Below are 27,724 nucleotides of genomic sequence, written 5' to 3'. Positions count from 1 at the left end.
ACGCCTCAGTTTCAATCTTGTTATACTTTCGGTTTTCCCACTTCCCATCTGAAACCTCCTCCTAGCCATCAGATTGTCTACAGTGTTTTCCCTACTTCTACACGTTCAATTTACCATTCCGACTGGTCATACTCTTGCCTGGGATGTTCCTTCTCTAACTGGTTAAAAAGCGACCCTTGATTCCATCCATGTAAACATATGCTACTTGGCTCATGGTGTCTGCTCAGTAAGTGTTTGATAGATGAATAAACTCAAGAGACCCTCAAGTTATCCACCAACATTTCTGCTCCCAAAGAATGGGGACAAGAGTTGAGACTTCCCCAAGTAGATTCTCTGTTTCGTGGACTAGCTGAGGTCCACGTTTTTTCTTCTTTCGACCTTCCCTCTGAACCCTGTTTTGTTGATAGGCATCTCAAGCCAAAGAGGGTCAGGCTGGGCATTTATAGGAGCGATGAGCGTCAGCAACATTAGTATGTGATTTGTGGGTGAATTTTCAGTATGTGTATGAAAATAAAGATAAGTGAATTTTCTAGACCACCTGCCTTCATGGCTTGCTCACTGTTCTGCTCCACTATATTAACAGAAAAATCAAGACTTTGGGGTTGTCCTTATTTATTTAATTTTTTGGTAGATATTTATATTTTTATGTAATTTTATACACACAGAAATTTATTTCTGTTTATATCTCTCTCACTGTCTCAAAGTCCTTTATGCAGGCAAATACCAATATGACCTGCAAGCTTACAACTTATGGAATCTCTATATTGAGTTGGTAGGAATACTTGTTGATTGCTACAGGGTGACTGGGCACTCTTTCTCTAAGCTGTCAGTATGTGCACTTATATGCACAGGGAATGCCCTCCCCTATTTGCCTTCAAATTATTCTTTGTCTCATTCGTGCATATTTTGGCTCTCCAACTATATTTTCTTAAGGGCAAGGATTATGTCTTAAAACAGTATTCTTTTACATCAACATTGAGCAAAATCTGGTCTTTATAGTTAGGTGTCTAAAAATGCTACTGAGATGAGTCCTGGTTAAACATTTTTTACAAAGTGCATTAATAAAATACCTCTCTTTTTGTAGGTCCTGCAGAATTTGCCTGAGCTAATGAAGAAGTGGCACTGTTTTGAGAGCTTCACAGTATCAGTATGTAAACAGACCTTGAGTTCTAGGCCTGGTTTCCTTGCTGATCAGTTCTAAATATTATTATTTACTATAGGTGTTGATGTTTTGACTGGTTTAAGTTTTTCTTTAAAAAAAAGATACACAAGTTTGGAGAATTGTTATCTGTTCCCTTGTTTGTTTGTAGAGGGCAAAAGGTCTATTTACTTCATTCCTTCTACAGAACAAAATATTTTATATTTAATATGATACTTTTTGAAGCAATAAAAGGCTTCTTATTCATCTTTGTCCCTTTTTCCTTCATGCCATGGTATACCCAGGTCATAGTAACCATTCAATAACTGCTGAAATGCTTTTTATTATTAATAATTACATAAGGCCTTTAAAAGCATATGAAAATGGGAAACCACAAAGTCAAAAATGGATGAAATTGGTCACATAAAATTTTACATGGGTAAGAAAACACAATAAACAAATTCTAAAAAGGAAATACAAATCTCAAATATATTCAAGATACATGACAAAGGGCTAGTGTTCATAAATGTAAAAAAGCTCTCAGGTGTCAAATATAAAAAATGAGCAGGCCAATAAGAATATGGGAAAAAGTGTTACAAGTAAATGCCAATGACCAGGAGCATGTAAAATTATTTCTTCACTAGTAATTACATAAAACAAATTAAGTAACCTACCACTTTTCACTCATCAGGTCTTCAAATAATCAAATAATTGATATTATACATTTTTGGTAAAGGTAAGGGAAAAAGATACCCTTATTTGTTGTGGGTAAGAATAAAAATGGTGAAAAAAAACCAACTTAGGTACTATCTTTTAAAATTTAACAGCTAAGCGCTATCACAATAGCCAAATTATGGAAAGATCCCAAATGTCCATCAACTGATGAATGGATAAAGAAGATGTGGTTTATATATACAATGCAATACTACTTGGCAATAAGAAAGAATGAAATTCTGCCATTTGCAGCAACGTGGATGAACTGGAGGGTTTTATGCTAAGTGAAATAAATCAGTCAGAGAAAGACAGAGATCATGTTTTCACTCATACGTAGAATAGGAGAAACTTAACAGAAGACCAGGGGGAAGGGAAGGGAAAAAATAGTTTCAAATAGAGTGGGAGGTAAACCATAAGAGACTTTTAAATACAGAGAACATACTGAGTGTTGATGTGGGGGGTTGGCGGGGGAGAGGGGAAAATGTGTGATGGGCATTGAGGAGGGCTTGTTGGGATGAGTACTGGGTGTTGTATGTAAGCGATGAATCATGGGAATCTACTCCCGAAGCCAAGAGCACACTGTATACACTGTATGTTAGCTAACAACGATAAATTATATTTTAAAAAATAAAATAAAATTTAACTGCTAAAAGTTTTTACCCATAAATTCTAGTAATAGGATTTTATTCCAGAAACACACTAGCAATAAATATGTAAGAACATAGATGAAATAATGTTTATTGCATTCTTTGAATAGTGATATCCTGTAAGCAGATATCTATCTAAACGAGTTTGGAAAAATAAATATAAAAGAATGAGTTAGACCTATGTTCATGTCTGGCTACAGAAAAAGTGTCAAAGTTATTTTAAGTATAAAAGCAAGTTATGATAGCCTATTTAGTATGATCTTACTTTATAAAATTGGAGTATATGTTAAATATCTTGGAATATTCATTCCAACAACATGAGGACTGATCTAGATAGACCTCTTTCCACCTATAAACACACTTTAGAAATAAAAGTTTAAGATATGTAACAAAAGTTGTAAATACCTTATTAAACATAAAACAAAGAAAAGAAAGTCCTTAAGAACCAGAGCAAACAGGGAACTTAAATCCAGGTGTTCTGGTCATGAGAGACTGTGCAACCAATGGGGTGTTGTAGTAGATGCTGGGAGTTTCCTACCACATCCTTTGGGCCTTTTAGGGTGCTCCTGCTGATTTGCAATGGCCAGGATCCATATCTCTGTAACTGGGAGCTTTCTTTCCCCACAACTCTGGAAAGTTGCTCTGACTGCATGTGGCATGTTGGAAATGCCAGAGAATAATACTTCCTCCCTCCCCAGCCCTAGTAACCCTCAACCAATGATTCCCCAGATATGGTTTACACAACCCTTTGTGGTAGGTTAATTATGAGGCATGTGTTTGCACCGTTTCCCAGAATTCCCCACTTTAATTGTGCATTGACATAGCTGGCTTACATACACACTTTCTAGTGGTTTCCTTCACCTCTCTTCCACTCACTTCCCCTCTGTCTTACTAGGCTGCTGAGTAGCCACCCCCCCCAAAGTCTATATGCTCTTGAATTTTTGTCTTAAGATTGGCTTTTGGGGAACCAAAAGTAAGAAAGATGTTAATAACTCGTAAGTATAGGGCTGAGATTTTAGTGTTCATTCAAAGACCGAAGTGAAGAAAACTGGAACCAAGAAGTTTCATTAACATAATCCTGGGTTGTCCCTCAAGGAAAGGAGAAATACAGGTCTTTGCTCATCATTCCAGGGAAATGGCAAGCCAGTCTCTTTGTGCTATACAGAGAAAAAAAAAAACAACTCACATGAGAAATTGAGAACCAAGACCTGAGTCTGGCTTTTAAATGGTATTGGAATGTAAAGTGTGAAAAATAAATGTATGAACTGGTTCTAAAATGGCAAAATTCCTGGGATACTATTTGGAAGAAAACACAAAACATATAAGACATGAAAAAATGTAAATCCTTGCTGAAAGTAAGCTAAACAATTTTAAAGATACAATTAATAAAAGCAAATTCATCAAGTGCCAGTAGACAGGAGAATTCGAACACAGGCTAATAACACAATATGAAGGAATCCACAAAACAGGTAGGCTAAACATCATTGGAAGTAAATAAAAGGATCAAAGGTATAAGGAAGCAATAGGAAACTGACATAAGAATGGGCAATTTCTTAAAAGAACAAATCTATCTTCTAGAAATTAGACTAAGAAAAAAGATTAATTGAAGATGAAAACAAATATGGATCGAAGCCTCTCAGACATAGCTCAAGAGATTACAGAACTGGAAGAGAGACCCTAAAGAAAACTTTCACAATGAAGTATAGTGAAATAAAGATACAGTAAACACAAAAGAGTGTTTAAGAAAAATGGATCATGGAAGGAGAATGCCAACCACATACACAGAACAGCTGTTCAAGAAAGTGAGAAAAGGTATTAGATGCAGTTTTCAAAGAAAGTGTGGCTGAAATTTTGCCAGATTTGATGAAATGTGTGAAGCATAAAAGAAATATGAGAGAATAAGCAAGATAAATAAAGGTAAATCTAGATATTTCAGTGAGTCTGCAAAACACGAGAGAGTGGCAATCCTTAGCTATCAAGAGAGGACCTGCTGGAAGAGGCCCACTGCGGGCCCCAAATGCTACACATTCAAGGCCTATACCAGTGTTCACATGGAGGCCACTCTTTTCAGAATGCTCCCAGTCAATGCTGGGTATGGTGTGGGTACCAGAGCCCCTTCTGGCCCAAAGCCAAACGTTTCTAACAGGCAGTTGTGCTTGGGAGATCCCCGTGAGCCTGAATGAGGCTCTCAGAGCTGCCCTGCAGGTTGAAACTTCTACACCAGACCCCTTTCCTCATCTCTCCACTCTCAGAGTCAGACCTGCCACTGCAGGCTGAAGACCTCCCACCTATTCCTGATCCCCTCTGTGAAAGATACTCCACAGGCCATTTCCCCCAAGAAATCCTTTGTATTTCTAGCGTTGTGTCAGGTTGTGCTTTGCAGAGTTGAACAGAGAGAAAACCTTAAAAACAACCAGAAAAGACAGTGTGCCATAAAGCAACAATTAGACTCACAGAAAAAATTTTATCAGCAACAATAGAGACTGAAATGCAAGTAAATACTATCCTCAAAGTGTTGCAAGTAAATGAAAGGAACTTAGAGAATTCTAGATCCTGTCAAATCATCATTCAAGAGTGAGGGCTAAAAAGAATATTTTCCAATCTAAACATGGAAAGGATTCATTACTTACAGACCCTCAAGGAAAGAATGTGGACCTAAGAAGAAAGAATGAGATGTAGGAAATAATGTTAAGCAATGTTGGGAACCATAGGTAAATTTAAAGAGGTATTTACCATAAAAATTTTGGTTCAGGGTTTAAAAATAAAGTAGAGTTCAAATAGAGAGGATAACAACATGGTTCGGAGACAGGATCTGATTTAAGATGATTTAAGTAAGTTCCTTATATTACTCTGGGGTGTAATGGAGATACTGAATACATATACACTTATTTATATCTTAACACTAACATGAATGCTAAAAATTTAGAGCTGATCACTGAAACCATAAAAAGAAAGTGAAATGCCAAATCACCAAACCAATGGAGAGAAAATGAATTTAAAAACTCAAATCCATCCAATAGAAAGCAGAAAAGGAGTAAATAAGAAATAACAGGAAAAAAAGCATGATGAATAGGAAACCAAAGTTAAAACTGACAGTTAGAAGAAAGTTTCTGATACAATTAAAAAAAAAATGAAATCCAGGTCTGTTATCTAAAAAGACACACCAAGAATATGCACTTGCCGAAATGTTGCAAGCAGGAGGATGAAAAAAAAAAAAAAGATATGTCAGGAAAATAACAACTAAGAGAGAACTGGAATAGCAGTTTCTATATGAAAAGATTATTGAAAGATTATTAATATTTTAATATTAGATGGAATAGACTACATAGCAGAAATAAAAGTAACAGTTACCAGGAAGATAATCATTCTTAATTTGCATTCACTTACCAGACTGACCTCGAGGTGTAAAAAGCAAAAACTGACAGTATTACAAGGAGAAATTCACAAATCCATAATCACAGCAGGAGATTTTGACATGCTTATTGCACTCATTGACCCAGCAGTCAAAAAGCTAGTAAGAGGATAGATGACCTTGAGAACACAGCTAAGCTTGAGCTAATGACTATATATATAAACCTTGTTTCCAACAATTACAGAAAATACCTTCTTTTCTTTCTCATGTGGATTTTTTTTTACAAAAATTAGTGACTTAAGCTATAAAGCAAGTCTCAAAAATATTTAAGAACATTTTATGTAAGCAGCATTTCCTGAACACAATGCCTCAAATTTAGAAATCAGTAACAAAAGAGAGAGTAATCTTTCCACCCCCCCCCACACTTGGAAATTTAAAATAACCACTTCTAACTAATTACTGAATAGAAAAAAAATCACAGAATTTACAAAATATTTACAAATGAGCCACAATGAATATTACATATTTTAAAAATTATGATATTCAGCTAAAAATGTACTGAGAGGGAAATTTACAATGTGAAATGCATAAATTAGAAAGAAAGATTAAAATTCAGCAATAGAATAAACCAAAAGTCAGTAGAAGAAAAAAAACATTGGATTAAGAGGAAAAATTAATGAGATAGATAAAAGAGGTAACAGAGAGGCTCCATACATCAGGCATACTTCCACCTCGGGGCATTTGCACTTGCTCTGCCCTCTGCCTGGGACAATTTTTCTCCAGGTATCTGCATGATTTACTCCCTCAGTTCCCCAGATCTTTTCTACAAAGTCACCTGCTCAGTGAAGCTTCCCAAGCACTCTTTTTATAATTTCATGCCCCGCTCCCCAACATTCCCTAACCATCTTTCTTGCTTTTTTTTTTCATATAGCAATTATCACTATTATTTTTTTTTAATTTTTTTTAATCTTTATTTTTGACAGAGAATGACAGAGTACAGATCGGGGAAGGAACAGATACCCTCCAGAGACACAGAATTCGAAGCAGTCTCCAGGTTCTGAGTTGTCAGCAAAAAGCCTGATGTGGGGCTCGAACCCATGAACCACTAGTTCATGACCTGAGCCTAAGCTGGAAGCCCAACCAACTAAGCCACCCAGGCACCCTGTCACTATTATCTTTTATACATGCATTTAACTCACTGTGTCCCCTCCCAGTATCTGTTTTGTTCCCTGCTGAATCTGCAGGCACTTGCTTGGAACAGTGTCTAATTTAGCAGTTTTCAATTATTTTCTGTTGAATGAATGATTTTACAGCTATTGAGGTAGTGAGTACACAGATGTCTGTCATAACATTTTCCATAGTTTTCTGTACATTTGAAATATTTGCAATTAAAAATGCAGGCTTTTTAAATTAAAAAAAATCTCTCTATGAATATAAGCCAAAGTATTAACAATGATTATCAATATTTATGTTTTGTTTTTTCAGTTACTTACAACACATTTCTATTGTATTTATAATCACAACAAAGATAAAAATAATGCCCATCACAATAAACCATATACACCTATTTCATATATTCAGTAAATTCTATTACTGTTTTAAAGCACCTACTCTTTTCCAGAAGTAGCGAAATTCCCGGAACTATATCATTCTATATTAAAGATCTATACAAAAAAATCATTAAATAATCCTTCAAAAACAGTTTAGGAAAAAAAAAAACCCTCCATAATAAATATACTTACAAGACAATGCATTCTTTCAGTGGAAAAATTATAAAGAATATTCTTGGACTCATATGTCTAGTTTAAAAACCTGGATGGGGTGCCTGGGTGGCTTAGGGTCCGACTTTGGCTCAGGTCATGATCTCACAGTTTGTGAGTTCCAGCCCTGTGCTGACAGCTCAGAGCCTGGAGCCTGCTTAGGATTCTGTGTCTCCCTCTCTCTCTGGCCCTCCTCTGCTCATGCTTGGTCTCTTTCTCTCTCAAAAATAAGTAATCATTACAATATTTTTTTAAAAAACCTGGAGACAAAGGGACACTTGATAATGCATATAAGGAAGACATATTTGCTCCCTTTCTTAGATATTTTCGTGTATAGTGTCATTTTGTGTCTGTGGATGGTTTAGGAATTCAGAAGTGTTTTCTGATGGGGGATATTTACAAGCTTGTGGTAAAGAAGAGTGAAGGAAGTTAAGTAATAGTTGCCACTTATTGATATATCACTAGGTCAGATTTTCTTTCAGTTCTGGCCCTCCATTTTCCATTAAGTATAATAATCAGATACCTTCACTTTAGGGAGTGATTGTGTACATGGATGGTTACCAGAGTGATTTTTTTCATACTTGTAAAATTAATTGATAAATATAAGAGTAATTATAGAATATTGATTGAAATAAATAAGACACATTAGACAATACACCAAGACACAAAAACTGCTCTGTTGCATAGAACCCTTTCTCTTTGTAGAATAAAATATAAACAGAAAATCCTCACCAAGTCCAGGATATTGGCAATCTGCTGGTGTTCAAAATGGTTTTCAAAACATAATGTAAGTAAAAGAGCTGGACATGAACAAATGAGAAACAGCACATTCACTCAATAGTGACACGCTATTGGGAAGTCATTGATAAAATTATGAAAACGTAAACAAGCATTCTTCCTGGCTTAGTACATGAAGCAGCACTAAATCAGTGAATAACGATTTGTAATGAAATTCTAGATCACCTTTTGGAGGTAAATTATAAGGATGTTACTGATTATATTTACATAAGATAAAATTTGGTAAAGCAACTGAACTCTTCTCTGCAAATGCTCAGGCTTTTAAGAAAGCTGGAATTAGATCATTTTTGACAACTCACTAAAGCATCTGTTAGGAAAAATTGGAGGAGCTCAAGACGTGGCCTAATCACAATGTTATTATGAATAGAAATTATTCTGAATTGTTTGAATCAGTTTTCTTTCAAATTTCAGTTTTGTAATTATTGCTCCACATGATTAAAATCCAGCCATTCATAGTCTCCTAAGAATCATTTTTAAAAACTAAAATCGAAGAGCAATAATGATGGGATGATGGGTGGCTCAGTCAGTCAGTTAAGCATCCAACTCTTGGTTTCGGCTCAGGCCATGATCTCACGGTTTCATGGGTTCGAGCCACACATCAGTCTCTGTGCAGACAGTGTGGAGGAGCCTCCTTGGGATTCTCTCTCTCCCTCTCTCTACCCCTCCCCCACTTACACTTTCTATTTCAAAATAAGTAATTTTTAAAAAAATTATTTAAAAAGAGCAATAATGATGAACAGCAGTTACTAGTTACCTGGATCTTTCCAACATCCATACTGCCACAGTGAATACATATTTTACAGCTATATCTCAACATATTTTATACACACACACACACACACATATATATATATATATATATATATATATATATATATATATAATCAATCTACTCTTACAAAAACACTGTGAGGGACAATTATAACCAATATAAAATGAACTGAGCTGCAGAACAGTTATTGACTTCTTTGGGTTCATAACAGAGGTGAATGTCAAAGCCAAGACTAGATTTCAAGTTTCCCATCTTTCCCATGAATTCTTTTCCTCAATTCATACGCCTAAGTTTATAAAATCGCTGGCTAGCTTATACGTTAATGACAATGGCCACAGGAGTACCTTTCTCTGACCCCAGCTATCCCTACCCAAGAGGAAGCTCTTATCCTTGCTCTGCTAGCTTCAATAAGAGAATACAATGTGTCCCTGGTATCTTATGAGTATTTCCATAAACCCTGTGCCATGTGTTGTTTTAGGGTCTATGGATTGTTTGCACTTGGATTTCATTTCTTTGTGGGTTACACAGGCTTTGGTGAGCTGACTGGAAATCAAAGTGTCATAAATAATACAGTGTCTATGGAATGACTCTTTTCCAGCTCTAAACTTTTGTATCAAAACAAAAATCTTTGTAAATTGTATCTTTATAAATGGAGATGCCCACACTTTTGTGCGAAGAAAACTGAGCTCGTGTAAAGCAACTGAGCTCTCATTAGGGGCCACATTGAAGTATGACTGTGCTAGAAAACCCATCTACAAGTAAACATGGAACAGCATATTTATACCACGGTTTCTTTGTGCTGTTCTCAAGTACGTATGGAAAATTCCTGTCGTCAGGGTCCAAGCCGGAAGCCTCAGCCCCCTGCCACCAGAAATGTATAAAGAGGCTTTCATGTCTATAGAGTCTTCTGAAGCATGAGCTCTGGCAAGGCTCCAATAATATAGGCAGCACCCTGTAAAAACCAGATGTGCATGTATTTGAATCATTTCCTGGCTCCTCCTCCTCTCCTGACCCCTGGATGCTGGTGGAAGGTTTAGTCCTCCACCCTCTTCCTATTTACTTTGTCTTTCTAGGTGATCTCATCTGGTACCAAGACTTTAAATAGCGTATGCATTGATAAATCTAACTTTGGTTCTGATCTTGTTCCTGAACACTGTATCTCATACTGAATGTGTCCTAAACGGAATTCCTAAAGTCCCTCTGCCTCCTGCTTGTCCAACCTCATCTTTCCTCCATCATCCCTATCTTATCAATGGTACCTGCAGAGATGTGAGCCAAACATCCAGCATTCATTGGTTGTTCTCAAATTTATTTTATTTAACTGACATGTACACAACACACACACACACACACACACACACACACACACACACACAATTTGGATATTAATCCTATACCACAGGCACAATTAGCAACCTTCGTCAACTTGTCCGAGGCTATTCGTCCACGGTTACAAATCTCATGGGAGGCTGAGCCAGAATATGAGCCCAGGGAGTCTGGCTCCAGAACCTGGAATCATAAGCTCTGTGTCTTGCTCTCTCCTTCATATTCAATCCACCATCCAGTCCCATCTATTCTACTGTCAGATACTCAACATCTGAACACTGATCACAACACTCCACCATCTCTGATGCAGTCCAAGCCACCCTCACCTCCCGACTGGCCTGCCGTAGCCAGCAGCTGCCCATGACAGCTGCTGTATCCTGGGCTGAACAATCCACGTTCCACCCAGGAACATTAATCAGTTGGTGACTCTTCCCTGTCTGATTGGTTTCAGTGGTTTCCATTCACAGTGAGAGAGTAAGATTCAAACCATGCCCTGTGAAGGTGCACACGGCCTGGGCCTTGCCTGCCTAGGCCCACTCATCTCCATCCTTCTCACCATTTCATTTGCTCCAGGAGCACTGGCCCTTTGTGTCTTTTTTTTTTTTTTTTTTTTTTTTGGGACAGAGAGAGACAGAGCATGAACGGGGGATGGGCAGAGAGAGAGGGAGACACAGAATCGGAAACAGGCTCCAGGCTCTGAGCCATCAGCCCAGAGCCTGACGCGGGCTCGAACTCACAGACCGCGAGATCGTGACCTGGCTGAAGTCGGACGCTTAACCAACTGCGCCACCCACGCGCCCCAAGGCCCTTTGTGTCTTGACACCAGTGAAACTTGCTCCCTTCTCAGGGCTTTGCTCTCCCTCTTTCCTCTTCCTGGATGGTTCTTCTTCCAGGTCTTTCCATGGCTGCATCTTTCTCATCATTTCAGTTGTAGAAAAAACCCCACTGACCTCCCAACATGCATCCACAGCTCTGTGGACAGCAGCTAACGCACTACCTTACTTTATTTTCTTCATGGCATTTAGCCATCTCTGAATGATAAGTCTTATCAAGTCTTACCTACTTGTTTATGTGCTGCCTGCCAATCTTCCTCACTGGAACGCAAGCTCCATGGGGATGGGACTTTGTCTTTTCTACATTCATATCCCCAGTCCCTACATCACATTGAGTCCCCAAGTACCTGATAGTTGGGTGAATGAATCCTGCGTCTGTTGTTTAAAAGCAGTGATCTTAGGGTCGCCTGGGTGGCTCAGTCGGTTAAGTGTCCATCCAACTTTGGCTCAGGTCTTGGTCTCACCGTCTGTGGGTTCAAGCCCCTCATCAGGCTCTGTGCTGACAGTTCAGAGCCTGGAGCCTGCTTAGGATTCTGTGTCTCCCTCTCTCTCTGCCCCTCCCCTGCTCATGCTCTGTCTCTCTCTCAAAATAATAAATAAACATTAAAAAAAAAACTAAAAGCAGTGACGTTAGACAAAATTTTAATTAATGAGAGTTTGTGTTTGCTCCTCAAAAGGGGACAATTACACCTATCTATTGGAGATTTTCTGAGGATATCTGAGAGCTCTAATCAGAAATTAGAATTTTTCTCAATAGTGCTTATGAATTTGATATACTAAAAATTTGGACTGATTAATAGTTTGTCACATGTACAAATATTTAGAAGCTTTCACATCAATGAGAAGAGGTCTCTATGTGTTCCTGTTCTATGACAAGAGCCCAGGACAACGAATCCTCAGCTATGTGGAACTTGAAACTTGTTTTAGCCATATGGAAAAAATTCTCCCAGCCTGAAACTCTAATTAAAGAAAAATAAAAAAGCTATGATATCAAACCTTTTTGGAGATAGATGACATAATTTTAGGCCCATTTCACAGTTAGAAAATAATTGAACCCATCTTGCTTAATCAAGAGTGCATGAATAATCTAAATGTGGGTCAAAATTACCAGGTTTGTCAAGTTTTGTAAAATTTAAATTAGCACATTAACTAGTTTAAGTATTTAATTATGGATTCCTTTTTGTATTTCTTGAAGGAAGAAACATTGAATATTTGTTGTATTAAGTATGGAACAAAACAACTCATGTACCTTTTCAAAAGAATTTGAGGCAGTGGCAATTAAAAACTGCATAACTGCTATTTAGTTGCTCAAGAGTTTATAAAAACTCTTTGCTATTACAATGTGCTAAAGCTAAAAATGTCTTTTTAGTTTAAAAACTCATGGAGAAACACATAAAACTTAGTTCTTTTGCTTAAATATTAAGTCAATTTCCTTTATTTTTTATTACTTGTGAGGTATGATATTATCCATTGAAAACAGTAATGTTCCATAAAACTTAACTTTTGTTAGTGTTTTTAGTTTAATATGTTTTAATATATACTTAGCAATATATTTGGAAATTACTGAGCATTGATTCTTTTTAGATTCCAATTTTTTCATTTCTATTTTGACAAGAAAATATACAATGTATGGAAACTAGAAATATATGTTTGTTTAAAAATATCAGGGTCCCTGGGTGGCTTAGTCTGTTGAGCATTCAACTCTTGATTTTGGCTCAGGTCATGATGTCACAGTCCATGGGTTCGAGCCCACAATGGGCTCTGCACTGACAGCATGGAGCCTGCTTGGGATTCTCTCTCTCCCTCTCTCTCTGCCCCTCCCCCACTTAAGTGCTTTTTTTCTTAACTTTTTTAATATTTCTCTTGTAAAAATACATATTTTCACGCTGTTTGAAAATGCTCATAAATAATCAGCGATTAGACTCTAGGGTAAGCATTTAGTATAGTTTGCATTTATTAGCTTCGACTTCAAGCTCACCAGTGCTCCAAAGATACTCCAGCCTTGGAAAACCTGCATAGAGTAGTACTAGGACCCCAGCACCCAAGAAAAGCCAATAAACTGCCAGAAGCAATAGATAAACACAGAACACCAAAAATCTGGTTTTACATAACTAAACCAGAACTTAATTATAGTGTAGCTAAACTTATTCCCAGGAATGTTTTGTTTGCAACTATTTTAGATATTAATTTGCTTATTCCACAGGACAAGCTAGTGTACTGAAAATAAAAATTTTTTAGTGTTTATAGCACATATGGAGTACCATCTTCATTCAGTGACATTAGATTTGCTTGTATGGAACTACACACTGTAAAACAATTTGGAAAACGAAGGAAGTTGCTAATAGCTTGTTGTAGCTAATTTATATCAGCTACTATATAAAACATTAGCTTCCAGGCAAAAAACCATAAATCAAGAATTAAATAACACCTTTCTGTAAAGATCTGTAATTGGAAATGTGAGGTGCAAATGAAAATATATTACAAATAGTTCTTTGACCCAAGATCTCATTAGAATATTAGCAATCTCCAAAATAATCGTGTTTGTTAAAGTGCTACTAGCAAATAATAATTATATAATAAGGTGATTACACTGTTGAAATTATTATTTCTGAGTTTTTAACTTTTGCATAATGGTTATAACGGCCAATGGCCAGTGCAATATGGAAAGTGAACACATACTAATTTTTATCTACTTAGTTTATGACTTTGATAATACAACTTGTCATTTTTAAATTTATTTCAAATATAAGAGAAAAGACAGTAAAATGAAAAAAAATGAGAATTTACTTCTGGTGCATATAATGCCATATAAATTATCCTTAATACTTTCTTCCCTTTCTCTCTTTTCATAGCCAGTAGACAACAATGAAAGGTAAATAAACAAACAAAAAAAGATAGTTCCACAGTACTTATTTTATGCCATCCACTGTTTTGAACACATCATATATATTCATTTGAGATTAAAACAATCAAGTTTATTACTGACACTGGTAACATGACAGAAACAAATGTAAATCTTATCTGGAGAAAGAATATCACACTAGACCTCAAGTTATCCCCATATATTTTATATACAATGTCCAGTACTCCACCAAAAATAACCAGGCATATGAAAGGTAAGACAATTTGATACAACCAAGAGCACTAGCAGATATTAAGTATAGTCACCCAAAAGATATAAATCAAGAGTTACAAAGACTTTAAAATACTATGTATAATATATACTCAAGGATATGAAAAACAAGATTGAGAATTTTGAAAGAGATGTAGAAACTACAGAAAAATGCTAGAAATTCTAGAACTGAAAAATATCATAACAGAAGTTGTCAACTCATTTAATGGATTCAGTGAGTGATCAGATACAGCTAAAGAAAGAATTAGGAAAATAAAATACTGGTCAAAAGAAAATGTCCACAATGAAGATCAAAGAAACCAAAGGTAAACAATGGAGGTAGAAATGTTCAAAGATTAGGTGTATATGCAATAGGAGTCCGATTAAAAATAGTGAGAAAGAGTGGGGCAAAATAACTATTAAAAGAAAATATTAACGGTAACTTTCCAAAATTGTTGAAAGATATCAAGATACACATTTAAGAAATCATACAAGTCTTCATAAGAATAAATGCAAAGAGAACCACAACTAAGCAATAATAGGAAAACTACTGGAGATTGAAGGTATAAATAATTACAAATAGTCAAAAATTTTTTTGTAAAAAGGAGAAAATGCTTTTAAATACTGTTTTCTGACATCAACAGAAACAGTAAAAATTATAAGACAATATAATAATGTCTTGAAGTGGAGAAAGAAAATTACCAATATAGAATTTTGTTCCTAGGAACCATGCACATTTAAAAAGGGCAAAATAAAGTCATTTCAGACAAAAAAAAAACCCACCTGAACCAAATCACCACTGGACTAAAAGAAATCCTATTATGTAATGTCAGAGACATAGGAAGTAATGAAGAGTATATATGATTGTATAAAAACATAGTTACATTCATTATTGTTGGACTTAAATTATATAAAACTGAATACCTGAAAACAGCATATAATTCAGGAAAGGTGCAAAAGTAGTTAAAACATTCCTTCTAAGGTTTTCAAATTTCCCGTATGGTGATAACAGTACTAATAATTAGCATTATACTTTGATTAGGTCAAAGATGCATCCTGTAACCTCAATAGTAACCAGTAAAACATTGTGAAAAAGTGTAAAAATAACAAGCTAATGGGAAAGGAGCAATGTGATGACAAATATACTCAACACAAATGATGGCTAGCAAAGAGAAAGAAAGAAATATAAAACAGGAAATAAAAATATGGAGTGTGCATAGTAAGTCAGCACTTAAACTCAAATATATCACTCTTACATTAGATATAAAAGGACTAAATATTCATCTGAAAAGACAAATATAATCAGACTGAATAATAAAACAATATTTCCATCTACTGTAAAGAGATAAATCTAAATCATAAACACAGAAAATTAAAAACCGAATGAATGGAAAATAAGCCTGTACATAAAAAAGATTAATAGAGAAAAAAAAAAGGATGTTTTATTATGAGAAAACTTTCATTTCACCAGGAAGATGTAACAGTTCTAAATTTGTCTAGCTTAAGGATTTCTCACCCTGTTTTTTCATTATCATGGATATGGTATCATTAGATATCCTTAAGGAGCCCTTTTAGTTTTTCTTTCCCCTAATTACCTCCCCTCCTGAAATTTTAATACCATTTACACTGTATATCTGTGTACTAAGTCTTTTTGGAGGGCTATAAACCTTGTGATAAGAACTAATTATCACCCCCACTGTGAAGGTATGATCTAACAGCACACCATTAAAATATTAGTGTATTAGTTTAACTTATATAAAAATGATGATATTCAACTATTTTGATCCATAAAAATGGCTATTTCACATTGTTAACACAATATATAAAGTAAAAGATGGCAGGATGAAAAGGAAAAATAGACAAATCCACAATTACCTTGGAGTCATTATCTTTTTCAGTAATTAGAAGCAGAAAAAAGTCAGTAAATGTATAGATCTGAATAAAATGATTACCCAATTTTCTTTTTTTTTTTTAATTTTTTTTTCAACGTTTTTTATTTATTTTTTGGGACAGAGAGAGACAGAGCATGAATGGGGGAGGGGCAGAGAGAGAGGGAGACACAGAATCGGAAACAGGCTCCAGGCTCTGAGCCATCAGCCCAGAGCCTGACGCGGGGCTTGAACTCACGGACCGCAAGATCGTGACCTGGCTGAAGTCGGACGCTTAACCGACTGCGCCACCCAGGCGCCCCTGATTACCCAATTTTCTAACTGGCACTGTATCTACCAACCACAGAATATACATTCATTGCAAGTGCATGTGAAACATATAAAAGTTTACCATATAGTGGGTCACACATACAAGCTGCAACAAATTTCGAAGACCTAAATAATCTGCAGTATGATTTACGATCACAGTAGAATTATACTAAGAAACAATCACAAAAAGATAACTAAAAAGTCCCAATATGTTTTAAAATTAATAAAGGCATTTTAAAATAATTTATAGGTCCCAAAAGAAATTACAATTGAAATTATTTTGAGCTAACTGATAACAGAAACACTAAATATTGGGATGCAGCCCCAACTATTAGAGGAAAATGTATTGCTTTAAATGTATATATTCAAAAAGAAGAAAGACTGAAAAGTAATGAGCCAAAAAAAAAAAATTGAAAAAATAGAAAAAAAAACCCTCAGCAAATAAACCTAAAGAAAGGAGATGGAAGGGAATAATAAAGAACTGAAATTAAAAATAGACATCAAATATACATAAAGATTTAAAAAAGCAGAATTTATTGGGGTACCTGGGTGGCTCAGTCAGTTAAGCATCTGACTTCAGCTCAGGTCATGATCTCACAGTTTGTGAGTTCGAGACCTGCATTGGGTTCTGTGGTGACAGCTCAGACCCCGGAGCCTGCTCTGGATTCTGTGCCTCCTCCTCTCTCTGCCCCTCCCATGCTCATGCTCTGTCTCTCTCTGTCTCTCAATAATAAATAAATGTTAAATAAATAAATAAATAAATAATAAAAAAGCAAAATTTATTTACTTGAACTAGCTAATGAAATTGATCTTGACAAAACCATAGGGAAAAGAAAACCAGAAATGGCACAATAAACTAGTAGCAAGAATAAAAAGCAGTACTAATATTAAAGCAGGGTATTACAAACAACTTCATGATAGTCACTGAATGTAGATAATATAGATAAGACCTAGAACTACACAGCTTACTAAAACTGAAAATAGAAGTAGAAAATCTGGATAGCCCACAAAAATTAGTGGAATTAAAACTATAACTATAAACTTGCCCACAAAATGTTCCAGGACCAGATGGAATTATTTATAATTTTTAACAAATATTTAAGGAAAACATAACATGAATTTACATAAATTCTCCCAAAACACTTTCAAAAGAATAATTTTTCTAATTCTATGAGGTCAGTGGAGACTTGATAAGATTATTGCCAAAACAATGATTTTAGGCTACTCTTTTTCCTCAACATAGTTTCAAAATCCTGAAAATTATTAGCAATCCAGAAACAAGGTAACAAGGGATTTTATAAAAGAGTACAGCATACAATAACCAAATTGCAATTGTTCTAGGGCTTCAAGTTCGATTTGACATTGTAAAATCAATCACCACCACAGTAGAATAATAGAGAAAAGTTACATGATAGATATCAGAAACACATTTGGTAAGTCAAATATTTGTAACAACTAGCAAATTAGGATAGAAAGAAACTTCCAGACATAGAGTATCATACCGAATGTAAAAAAATATTGACTGGAAACAATACATTTACTCATGGTTATCATCTTCAACAATTTACTGAAACTCCTAACTAGTACAGTAAGACAAAGTTCAGTATTGCAAAAGAAGATATATAACTGAATATTTTGGGATAGTAAGATTGCCTACATAGAAAATGAAAGGAATCTATAGAATAAAGTATTAGAATTCATAAATGAGTTTAGCAAGGTTGTTGATAAATTGATACAGAAAAAATTATTTTTCTATGTATTAGTAACAAAAATTTTTTTTTTTTATTTTTAAAAAAAAATTTTTTTTTCAACGTTTATTTATTTTTTGGGGGACAGAGAGAGACAGAGCATGAATGGGGGAGGGGCAGAGAGAGAGAGGGAGACACAGAATCGGAAACAGGCTCCAGGCTCTGAGCCATCAGCCCAGAGCCCGACGCGGGGCTCGAACTCACGGACCGCGAGATCGTGACCTGGCCGAAGTCAGACGCTTAACCGACTGCGCCACCCAGGCGCCCCAGTAACAAAAACTTAAAATTGAAATTGAAGAGATAACATTTAGAATAATATCAAAATACTAAGTACTTAGTACTACATCTAGCAAGGAATGTGTAAAATGGCCACAAAACAAGCTAGAAGATATTGTTGAAAGAATTCAATAGAGACCCAAATAAATGGAGGGATAAACTCTGTTATAAATTGGAAGAGTCAGGAAAAATGTCAATCTTCCCCAACTGATCAATATCCTAACAGTGATTTGGTTTTTAGGGAGGAATTTTAAGTTAACTCTACAATTTATATGGAATTGCAGGGAGCCTAGAATGACCAAAATAATCTTGAAGAAGAAAACAGGAAATTTTACCAATGGGAGAAAGTATCTGTTGTTTTATTTAGGTTTATTTATTTAATTGGAAAGGGAGAGAGAGAGAGAGAGAGAGAGAGAAAGAATGCACTCATGTATGCAAGTGTGGGAGGGGCAGAGAGAGGGAGAGAGAGAATGACAAACAGGTTCAACGCTAACAGCTAGAGGAGGGGCTCCATTCCAGGAACCATGAGATCCTGACCTGAGCTGAAATCAGGAGGCTGACACCCAACCAACCAAGCCACCCAAGTGTCCCTGAAAGAAAATATTTGCATAACATACAGCAATCAAAGGTATCAAAATATATGAAGAATCCCCATAAATTAACATATAAATAACTTGTTTAAAAATTTGACAAAGAGGATGTTTACATGGCCAATATACATGTGAAAAAGTGCTTAAATTAATTAACAATCAGGAAAATACAAATTAAAACTATGATATACTATCATTACACACCTACTAAATGCTAATAAGTAAGGTTAGTGAGGAAGTGATCTATCGTTCATGGTTGGTGGGAATGTAAATTATTTTAGCCACTTGGAGCAATTCTGAATTTTCTGTTAAGGTTGAACATTAACATTCTCTGTTGGCCAGCAACTTACTCCTAAGTATACGTTCAGCAGAAATACATGTACCTGTGCCCCAAAGACAGGTCCAAGAATACCCAGGCCCGTATTTTTCTTTATAATACTAAAAATTAGACACAATTCAAATGTTTTTCCACAGTAGAATAGGCATATTCAGATAATTAAACACTATGGAATAATGAAAATAAAATACAGCTACATGCAACAACTGAATGGGTCTCACAGTGTGACGGTGAATGAAAGAATGGAGGAGGGGTGATGAGATTTCTGATGTGGCAATAAGGTAATAATGTTCTATATCTCGGCTTGGGTAATGGTTCCACAGAGCTTCACCTCTAAAAAGTGAATCATTATGTACATTTATATGATGTGTATTTTTCTGTCTGTGCACTATTACTTAATACAGAAAGTTAAAAAAAATAAAAAACTGTATTTCTCTTAAATGTTAGAGCACCCAACAGCACTATACACAAAATTGTTACAATTTCATGAAATAACTTTTAAAGTTTGTAAGAAAATAGTACCAACTAACTGATAGACGCACGATGCTTACTCTCTTTCACACGCCGTTCAAAGCATTTACAAGTAAAACTCATTTGATCTTCTCAACTATCTCATGAGGCTACAACTATAAACTCTTTCTTTTATAAGTAAGGCGAATGAGGCCCAAAGATATTAAATAACTTGCTCAGGATCTTATTGCTAATAAGTGAATGGTGCTAGATTCTGCACTGTTCCCCATTACACTATACTGCCTCTCACAGCCAAACTTCTGAAGTTTAAAGTGTCAGATTCATCCTTTGTGAATGCATTTAAAATGAAATAGTGCTGTTCCTTTATGTACTGGAACCTCCTGTAAATAATATATTGAGTAGATTGCTTTAACATTTGAAACAGAGATTTTTATGTTTTGCATAAATATTTTTCCAGTTCATGCTTAGAATGATTACAAATGGATTTGAAACATAAAGCATTTAAAATATATATTAAAAAATTGTCATTAAAAAGCTGGGGCTGCATACCAACTCTTTTAGCTGTAACTTCTCCTAACCTCTATTTCCTTTTCATTAAAATGGGCATAATTAATCCTTTCCTCACAGGAGTGTTTCAAGAATGGAGGACTTGACATTTGTGCTATGAACTGAGCCACTAATTACATAGGAAAGCCATCCATCTGCACAGTAAGTAAATCTGAGAAATTTTAGAAACTACAGGTACCTCACTTTATAGTTCAGAGACTCAAAAAGTCAAAAATGATCAATAGCTTGCTGAAAGTATTACTCTCAGTAAGACCAGCATCTGGAATTGAACTCAGGCTTTAGGTTACAAGTTTAGTACCCCTGAGAGTTTGAATTTCTTTTTTTTCTTCCTTTCTCTTCTCTTCTACCACATAAAATACACAAACTGAATTTTAAACAATTATAATTATTACCACTTAATTTAATAAATGCATTTATTTCTTTTTAAAAGATTTACAGGCATCTTAAATAGGGAGTGTTCTCCAACTCAGTCTTTTTGAACTGAATAACTGCATAAAAAGCTTTTATATACGTTTGTCTTTAAGTTCGAGAAAGTCCTTGCCTTCAATCTCTCTCTCTCATAAGCATGCATAGGCACTTGGAGACAACATACTAATAAAAAAGAGGACAATATTTCTCAATTACTTTATTTCTAAGCCATTGAATTAAGTGATCAATATATTTTTAACAATTAAAAGAGATTTATGGAGAAAAGGTTTTTTTTTTCAATATATGAAGTTTATTGTCAAATTGGTTTCCATACAACACCCAGTGCTCATCCCAAAAGGTGCCCTTATAGAGAAAAGTTTAGAATGTTGGTTCTGGTCATTCAAAAACTGCTATGACACAAATTCTTATCTGTGGTATGTTTATCTCTTTCATTTTATTTTTACTTAAAGATTACTCCTTAGTAAGGAGTAACATAGTAAGAAAGGTCTAGAAAAATATAAAATAAAAAGTATTGAATAACTAAAACGACTAATACCTTTCTCCATCGAATTAAAAACAAAATTGAAATTGTCTTCATTTAGTTGAAAAAGCAAGAACACTAGTCTTAAAGACATAGAAATATACTGTTTCTATGACATGAAAAACAACTTTTTTCTTAAATTTAATGAGCTTTTCTAAATCAAGCCATTCTTTAGACCCTTGTATTACTGCAGCATCTCCTTTTATGAGGCTGCTTCTACACTTTTGTGAATGACTGAGCTCTTTCATCTGACTGGACACAGCTGGCAAGTGGCATAATGAGAAAGGGAAATGAAAGTCTTTTTTTTTTTCTCCTGTAAAACCAAAACATGTATAAATCATATTCAAACTGAAGCATTAGTTGCCTGTATTATAAACTACACGTCTTAATACAAATAGTGTTTTCTACTGTTTTTTGAATATATGATATCATATATTTTAATTTAAAGAGTCTATCAATGATGAGCAGTTTCCCTAAACACTATTTGGATGAATATAAATTTTGCATATTTAATTAATTCAAAAAATTAAACCAAAGTGACCAATTCTAAAACAGAAAATTTAGGTAAAATGTTCAAACCAATAAAATATGTACTGTAAAATATGTACATTCCGTTTATGGAGAAAAGTCTCAAATAGTTGGGCACACAACAGGCCATAAATTTTTCTTAGGCATATGTGAAAGCTGGAGGGTAATTTGGCCTTCACTAAGCCCATTGTTTTGTCCATGATGAAACTGCCCATGATGGTCCTCAGAGTGATGATTGGCCCAAAGTTACTCAAACAGCAGTGAAGGTTTATCTATTTCCTCACGTTAGGACTGTTACTTCCTGGTCATACTGTGCTCCCTCACCATATCAAAGGCACTTGGGAAAATTCAATAGGATTGAAGGAAGAAGCTAATGAAGCAATTTAAAAACAAAATAGAACTCTTATTTTACTTTCTATTTGTTCTCAACTTTAAGTATCACAGAATAATACATAAATCTCTGTAATTTCACCCATGGTAGACATAATAGGTTTATGGGGAGAAAAGTTGGAACAATTCTAAAGTATATACCTGAAAAGTAAGACTTGCTCCCATTCCATCTCCAAATTCTCCCAGGGACATCCATTGTTATGATTTTTATTTGAATTTTCAGAAATTTTCTATCAGTGTGTATGAATGTGTATATATAGCTGTGGAAGTGTTAATGTAACTTTTTTCTTCACTTACTACATACAAAAACCATTCCAGATTTGTGTATGTAGATCTAGCACATTCTTCTAAATAACTGTATGGCTTTCTGTTGCATAGGTTTGAAGTAACATATTCAACAACTCACCTATAATTGGGTTCAGGAAGTTTCTGGGTTTTTTTTTAATATTACAAACAGTATAAAAATAAATATAATTTGATATATTTTTAGACTAAAATTTACTAGGGTCAAAGAATATGTAAATCATTGGCCATTTGATATCTTTAGATACCAGATTTTGACCAAATCAGGTATATGTTAACCTCCTATGTCTATACCTGGAAACGGCCCTCATCCAGACTGGCCCAGGACCTGACCTCCTATCCCAGGAGAAGAAAGGAATATTCTTAGAACTCAAAACTCTTAAATATCCTTCAGTGTATTTAAGTCATGTACTAACTCCTTTTTTGAACAGAATCTTTCTTTTGTGTGTCTGAAGCTGTGGGCAAGTAATGCTAATTTTCATCATGCGGAAAGGATATTTTATGTATTTCTTATAGATATGTTCATTATGACAATGTAAAACACAAAAGGTACTAATAAGAAAATAATCTGAGCAGGAGTTTTAATCAAAAATCTTATGTGTATTTACCAACCACTAGAAAGGAAAAACTAAAACAAATCTCCAAATTTTACAAAAGGAAACTCCATCAACATCTCATTACCAATCTTAATTTTTTCCACATTCTCTTTACAAATGTAAGAAAGGGAGGAAGTGAGGGGCGCCTGGGTGGCGCAGTTGGTTAAGCATCCAACTTCAGCCAGGTCACGATCTCGCGGCCCGTGAGTTCGAGCCCCGCGTCGGGCTCTGGGCTGATGGCTCAGAGCCTGGAGACTGTTTCCGATTCTGTGTCTCCCTCTCTCTCTCTGCCCCTCCCCCGTTCATGCTCTGTCTCTCTCTGTCCCAAAAACAAATAAACGTTGAAAAAAAAAAAAAAAGGGAGACAGGGAGGAAGGTTAAATGTATGACATAAACTATCTTTGCTGGCATATTGGCTAAGGCTATTATTTTCTTATTTCTATACTACATGCAAATAAATGTATAAAGCAGCCATGAAAGGATTTGGGTTTTCAAAATATTGGGAGAGTTATACATTAGTATATTAAAAATTATATATTGTTTAACAGTTTCCTGTGTATTTAGTGTCAAGTTAGTTTTAGGTTTACCTGAAACTACAAACCCTGCTCCCTGCTCCACATGCTTGAGCTGTTAACTAAACTTAGTCATCCAGAGGCGATGCCAGCAGAAATGTTCTGACCCACGCAAGATCTCACCAGTGTCTGGATTTGGGTAACTGAATTGCACCAAATCCTACCACTAAGATGAGGCAGCGACTCCTTCTCATCAGGGCAAGGCCTCAGAGCAGGTACTCAATGGACAACCAGTTCACCAAAAAAAAAGTTCCTTCTGAGAATTCCTCCAATTTAATTATCAACAGGTTGTCAGTTACTCTAAAGAAACCGGAATCGGAGGTAAGGCGATACTAAATGAAATAATACAGAAAATCTAGGATAGTGACGGGCACTTTGGAAAAAGACACTTGTCATCTAACATGTAAATCCGCAGCTACAAACAGTAGCTGTCCCTTTACTGTCTGAAGGAGTGCCAGGGCCATGGAGTAGCACATCAGCCTCACACAAGAGAAATGGAGCAGGGATACGTGACCTTTCCTGGGAAGCAATAGTCTTCCTGAGGAGAAATTCTCCAAAACCCAAGGTCTTGTTTTGCTTTTGTTTGTCTTTGGCAATGAGAGTATTTTGGAGGTGAAATTATGTGAATTTGGATAACTGAGCGAAAGCCAAGAATAAAAGGAAGTGGTAGAAAGGATGGAAGAGGTGGAAGAATAAAAAACAAACTAATGCTATTAAGTCAATATTAATCTTGTCAGGGTAAATCACAGATTTGGGAAGGAAGAAGCCATCCTTGAAATAGTCCAATAGCCTCACTTAAAGACGAGCAAAAATTAAGAATTTTGCCCTGAGTCACATGGGTCATCTCTGGAAGTTCTGAGCCACTATGTGAAGTTTCCTAGCACTGAGGGCACTTCCCAGAACACAAGCCCATAGCAGCTTGTGACCATTCCTTCCTTGTGCTAAGTGACTGCTGGCATCTGGGACTTCTGTTAAAGTTCTCAAAGGGCTCCTGCTTTCTATAATTCCTAGGGACTCCAAGTTCAAGCAATGATAGAGAAGACACTATCATTTCCATTGATTTAATTCACTGATATAATTCACCATCTCAGGCTTGTACAGTAACGTAATTCAACAAATGGGATAAAAAATAAATAAATATTAAGGTTGATTTATTTATTTTGAGAGAGGGAGAGTGTGCCCGTGTGCGTGCACATGTGAGCATATGAGTGGGGGAGGGGCAGAGAGAAAGAGTGCATCAGTGGGGGGGAGAGAATCCCAAGTAGGCTCCACACTGTCAGCAGAGCCAATGTGGGACTCAAACTCAAGAATGGAACCAGGAGATCATGACCTGAGCTGAAGTTAAGAGTTGGGTGCTTAACTGATGGAGCCACCTAGGCTCCCCAACACTATATTTTTTAAGAACACCATTACATATATTATTTCAGAAGAATGACAATGCCTTCAATTGATCATATTAAAGATCACAATAATAGAAATAAATACATAGACAGAAAATTTAGTTTTTTCTTAAATTCCAATTTGCATAAAGTCACCTCTTCTGTTTCATTTTTTTTCATCATCACCTCCCTCACAAACTCTCCTTTGTTCTCCCACTTATTTCTTTGCACAGACTGTGCTATTTGTTTATATGTGCAACCAGAATATAAATTTCCCAAAAGTGGGACTCATCACTTATCTATTTTTTACTTACTTCACATGTTGAGAGCACACTTTGATGTCTTTTGAATAAAGGTTTGACATTTTCACATTTATATATGAATGGAATTATATAAAAAACTCCAAATGTTTAATTAAGATTAAGAATTAAGAATTTAATTATTAAGATTAATAATACTATAAACGTTTCATCTAAAAACTACTGTTAGAAATATAATATAATCGTTTCCTTTACAGATAATGAAGCAATGGCTCAGAGTTACCCAGCTAGTTAGAGCCTGAATGAGGGCGCCCACCCTGGTCACTTGTCTCTGTCTGCTCTTCTTTTTAGGGTTCTCCGTGAAGTCACTTTCTAAGTACAAATTAAATCATCTAGATACTTACTTAAATGATTCTTGGGAAAGTATAAATTCCTTGGTTATATGCTAGAACTTTGACACACTTCACTCTCTGTGTTCAAATTTCTAATAATGCAGGAATACAGCAGATATTGTCATTTGGGGTTTCTACACCCCTTTTTCCCTTCCCTCTCCCAAATTTCCATATCAAGCACTTTAAAAATTGCTAATATACCAAGTATGCATCATCTCAAGCATCAAAGTTAGCATGTTGACAAAGTCACCTAGGATACTTGTAGAAGCCAACAGTACTGATCGCAAAACTGCTTCCATGTGAAGGATGGAAGTGTTCCCCAAGGCATATCATTAGGAGAAATGGGAATGCCACCACGAGGAGGCACTGAGGGAGAGGGTCTCACTGCATGTCCAAATGCAATCCCTTCTTCCTCAGCCAGATGTACCTCCTAGAGGAGTTCTATAGGCTTGTCTATAGGCTACTTTGGGATACATGTGCTGAATCCATAGGGTGGTGGATTTGGGGGATAAGACATTCTGTACATTGAGGGCCCTCAGTAAGTTACCTACTTTCCCCATTAGCTGACCCCCCAAAAGTCAGTGTGAGTTGAACCACTTAGAATACCTGTTAGCTTTTACCTTTAGAAGTTCTGAAGTCAATCCTAATTCTTAATTTTGATAATGATGCCCTTTTCATCTTGCTTGAGATTGGTTTACTGCTTAAAAAATTCCTTCTAATACTATGTTGTGTGAGTTGATGAGTAGCTTCCCCTGTGATCTGAACCTAGCTAGGAACAAATTAGACTTTGGAAGATTAATTATGAGGCAGAGGCATATTCAAGGTGGTACATTCGCACTTTGAGGAAATTTGGTGATTTTACTTTTGAATCCGTTTGGAGTAGGAGGTCTTTTGGCTGAAAACAACACAAGCCAACGTTTGGAATGTCCTCATCTGTACCATTGATGTGTTGATTTCTAGATTATATTTTAGGCCAGACTAACATCAAAAATATTTTTCAAAAGCAGTCAAAAATGCCATATCTTAAAATCATTTAAATAATTTATAATATATGAAGGGTAGTAAGCGCTCAGCAAACATTTTCACTAGGTATTTATTGAGAACTGACAATAAGTAGTTTTGTGCTGGACACTGTGGAAAGCACTCAAAGATGTACAATTATTTTCCCTAAGCTGGTGTCTGTTCCTAACACATCTTGGATTTTTCCACCCTTCCCCAAAGTAACTTGATTCAAAAAAGGGTTTCTCCCAGCCACTTTGCTGACACGTAGTCACCACGATTTTCTCTCACGTTGTTCAACTGGGTGAGTAGAGTCTGACATTGGACCGCTTAGTGTCAGGTAAAAATCCCCATGAAGAGGAGGCAGTCTTTGGAGCTGGAACTAGTTAACTTTGGGCTTCTACGGGAGACAAGAAGTGACTTCATTTTGTTGGAGAAAATGTCAATCAAGACGCAACTACTGACACCCATCTTTGTTTCACCAGCCAGGAATAAAAGATAAAGCAGAGGAAATGGAGGAGCTGCAGTTAGGCATTTGCAACACACAAAGTCCTTGTTTTCCCACTAGGCGCTGCAGAAAAGCAATTGTCCATTCACAGCACATCCTCTGCATTTCAGAGCTAATATTTTTGCAGTTCTTAACTTATAGTCTTATGCAGTTAATTTGGTTAACCCTTTGAAATGCACAATGTATTTGATACCTTGCCTAATATTACT

At 35.7% G+C, this 27,724-nt stretch overlaps 1 protein-coding gene across 3 annotated transcripts in view; it reads right to left on the bottom strand.

Annotated features, from left to right (window-relative positions):
- The window catches only part of PDE7B (phosphodiesterase 7B), a 584,077-nt gene that overhangs the window by 291,064 nt on the left and 265,289 nt on the right, over nucleotides 1-27,724 (bottom strand). The window lies entirely within an intron of this gene.

Source organism: Prionailurus viverrinus, chromosome B2 (genome assembly GCF_022837055.1).
Source record: "Prionailurus viverrinus isolate Anna chromosome B2, UM_Priviv_1.0, whole genome shotgun sequence".
Lineage (NCBI taxonomy): Eukaryota > Metazoa > Chordata > Mammalia > Carnivora > Felidae > Prionailurus > Prionailurus viverrinus.
This window is presented reverse-complemented; position numbering and strand designations above follow the sequence as displayed.